Source organism: Gastrolobium bilobum, unplaced genomic scaffold, assembly GCF_033153095.1.
Source record: "Gastrolobium bilobum isolate Gb01-03AN ecotype WA unplaced genomic scaffold, APGP_CSIRO_Gbil_v1 utg2530, whole genome shotgun sequence".
NCBI lineage: Eukaryota > Viridiplantae > Streptophyta > Magnoliopsida > Fabales > Fabaceae > Gastrolobium > Gastrolobium bilobum.
Genome location: NW_026899712.1, coordinates 145169 through 149155, shown reverse-complemented (window position 1 = coordinate 149155; position 3987 = coordinate 145169). Strand labels below are relative to the sequence as shown.

Here is a 3987-nt window from a genome sequence, read left to right as displayed (position 1 = left end):
ACAAGTCCTAAAACTAATTAAGAGTTAAAATAGATTAATAGATAATAAAAAAGGATTTAATGTTTCTACCGTGAATGTAGATAAGTTATCTACATCACTCCTAAAACGACATTGTTTTGGGTTTGAATATTAAAAAATTATAATGAGAAAGACTATTATAACCCTGAAATAAATTATAATTATAAAAATACCTTGGATCTTCCGTCCCAAAACGACGTCGTTGTGAGCTCAGTGTAAATAACTTATCTACATTGATTGTAGATAAAATGAACCCAATAAAAAACTAAAACAATATAGTTTGCTATCAATAACATCTAAGATCCAAGTCTACAAAATAACAAGATTCCAAGTCGTCATATTTCAAAAATAATAAACACATAATATGTTGGATCGGTTTTCACTAACTAAACCAAAAACCGTTCTAATCCAATTAAAATATGTGATTTTTTTTCAATTTTTGATTTTTGGTTCGGTCACCTCGATTTAAATCGAATTTATGAATACCCTTACTTGGACGGTTGTGATTGTGCTACGTGGCACACTGTCAAAGTTTCCGGGGAGAGGCAGAACTTATTTTTTTTTAAAAAAGAGATCCCCAGCAGAGGGAATTTCAAGTTCAAACAATTCAAACTATTTGAGAGAAGTAAAAAAAAATTGTTCCGTTGGGAGAGGGGCGAGACTCAAACTCACAGGAACCCCCACCCCCGCGTAACCAAAAGCTACCCAATGATAAAATGTATCTACTGGATACCAAATAAGGATATTAAGGGGTCAAAGACCCTGATAGGTCAAAGACCTAGCATATTACATTACATTTGATTAACAGATGAGCATCTTTTAAGCAGTAAAATTTTCAGACTGCGTTGTTCCCTCCAAAAAAAAAAGAGAGCGGGTCGACCCATGGGATACCCAGATCAGACTTCTGCCAGCGGGTTAGGACCCAAGAGGCTGAGTAAACGGCCCAATTACTTGAACGATTTGTCAATTTAGGGAGGCGGCCCAATTCTTCTTCTCTTCTTACAATAAAAAAATATGCAAACGGTTTCGGGTATGGGCCAACAAACCCAAGGTCTGGGTAACTCGAACAAGCATTTTTTTTTTTACTAATCCAATTGAAGTTTAGTCAGATGGCATTAAGGTTCTTGCTAGACTTAACGTTTAATGCTCCTTATCAATAATATTTATTGGGGATTAATATTTTTCATACTGTATGGAAAATAAATTATCTCTTATATATATATATGTAAATGTGTGGGGCTTATGTAAAGAGAAAAAATAAAAAAATACGGATCACACACATTTTTGTATGTGTAGGAGATAAAATTATCTCCTACAATATAAAAAATATTAATTCCTATTTATTGAAAGAGGTGATTGTAAATATGTTAATCTTTATTTAGGGTTGTGAGATATTTGACCTTGGAATTAGGTAGCTTCACATCTCCTATAATTTATAAAACCAAATCAAAATTCAATTTTTGAAAAAGTCAAAATCTTGGCACACACTTAATTATTATTTAACCTTTGGCAAGTCACATCTTTTGCATTTTCTTCCACTTTCCCTTTCTTCATGTTTTTCTATATTTTTGGGTCAACTTTATTGTTTCTCTCTAGCACTTAATAGATGACATTTAAAAAAAAAAAAAGTTAAAAGAAAAAACTGGATTCAAATTCTAACACAATTTTACAATCCAAGAGAGACAGGAAAACCAGTAGAGCCCAACCAGGTAGAGCCCGCAATGAAACTTCCAGGAGTAAAAGCCTGGGCCTCAGCAGCATTAGTAATAGCCTTAAACCCTTTCCATGTAACCCTTTTTGAAGTTTCAGCACCTGGCCCATTGTTTTGATATTCCCTATAAACCAATGTGTTCAAAGCAAAATCACCATTCCACTCATGCCACCTAACAGGGTCAATAACATCACTAATAGTTGTTTGCATAATCACAGTCCTAGAGTACTCTTTCTCTGGCCTACCAAGATATGTAGAGAAACTCTTCTTCACAGGTGCCAAATCCTTAGTGGCACCAATTCTACACTTGTGGATCACAATGCCAGTGTTTTGGTTAGGGTCAACCCTGCCTTGTGCTGTGACCATGTTCTTTTGGCCTGAATCAGGAAGCCTAGAGTGAATGTCACAGTTTTGGAACACAACAACTGAGTTACCAAACATAAAATACACTGTCCCTGATATGAGACAGTTCACAAAGAATTGGCGATTGTCGTGTACATAAAGGGTATCTTGGTATGCTAAGATGTCAAAGTTGTAGAAGGCTGAAAGGTGCCTACTCTTAGGGCCAATGCTTGGTGCTTTGAGGGCCCTGCTGTGTTTTGAAAGGTTATCCACATTATGGAAAAATGAAAAAATGCTTTAGTTTGGTTTCACATTTATATTTAGAAAGTAGATGAAAACGCTTTAGTTTTGTTCATATTTATATTTGGAATGCACAAAACTGAATTCACAAACAAAAGGCATCAAACAAGGGATAAAAATAAAAAAAAAACAATCATGCATATTGTAGTCATTTGTTAGTGCCTCTATAAAGTGGCTCATACTCATTCTAACAAAAGCCACTTTGAAGGGAATTTTTTTGTGTGCTCCAAATCTCGTGTGATCCTTTTATTCAAGAGGTGATAGTTGGACCAAAAAATTATTTTTTATTTGGACAAAAAGCAAGGTCCGGACCACTGAGATAGAGAACAAACACTTTTTTTTCCAGATTTTAATTATATTATTAAAATAAAATAAACTAATTAAACATACACTAAAATATTTTTCATTAAATAAAAACTCATGATTAAAAGTTTTTGATTTAAATAACGCGTGCATTAATTTACTTATTAAATATTATGACTTAATTATGCATAATCGTGAAATTTATAAAGGTAAATCTTCAAGTAATAAACAAATTAAGCAAGAAAACAGTAAAGTCAGAAGCTAGAGCCTAGAAGCATGACTGAAAGATAAGTAAAGAATCAAATTATATATTGTTCTGGAAAACCCACATACATAGGCCCAACCACTGGGTCCAATCTAAAAAGCCCACTTCTAGAAGGCGGCATAGGATTTTCCTTCTTCCCCATGCACATGGCTGCCCCTGCACACGGGCAGGGGTTCAGCATGCCTAGCCTGAAAAGGCTAGGCTGGCTAGGTTGACTATAGCTCTCACTCTAAATACACTCTCTCACATTGAGGAAGAGATTTCTTCTCCTCCATTCAACTTCATGTGCTGCTACCATTGAGAGTTATCCTAGCCACTTCCATACCCCCTTATGCACATCATATGAAACTTCACTAGTGCTTTGGTCTCTACCACTGCCATTATGGATACCTCCTATATCAACATACTTCACCTTCCATAGGACACATTTTATGTACCACTTTCGGTACATTGGCGCCGTCTGTGGGAATCATAAATTCCTATTCCCACCCAAATGTGGAAAAAGTTCTCTGCATCTACCTTCTCAACTACGAGCTTAGGATCAAAGCTCTCTCTTTTCTGCTCCAAAACAAGTTTTAAATCCACATCTACCAAAAAGAAAAGAAGAAAAAATCAGAATCCGGATCTACCACAACAAAGAACCCAGATCTTCAGAAAGAAAAAGAAAAACCAGACTCACAAAGAATGACAAAGCTGAATGAAGAGCCATATCTGCAGAAGGAAGAAAAGAAAGCCACAATGCCAGAACTAGATCTACAGAAAGGAGAAGCCAGAATACCCAAGACCAGCAACGGTGCAGATCGACCACAAATCAACCTTAGTCGTTGCACCCCAGCAAGTCTCATTTGATAAATTGTAAAAAGACGTCGTGAGAATTAAAGTACATATTCACTACCCGGTCGGTTCCCAGCACCCCGACAGCATTCACACTGCCCAAATTCAAGTGATTTCAAGAGCAGAATTGTTGGGGGGCTTCTGTTCTGGATAACCCACATACATAGGCCCAACCACTAGGTTCAGTCTAAAAAGTCCACTTCTAGAAGGCAGC

General features: G+C 36.1%; 1 pseudogene; it reads right to left on the bottom strand.

The window, feature by feature from the left end:
- Positions 1-1684: 1684 nt before the first annotated feature.
- LOC133292871 (pectinesterase 3-like) lies at positions 1685-2346 on the bottom strand (annotated as a pseudogene).
- Between the last annotated feature and the right edge of the window lie 1641 nt (positions 2347-3987).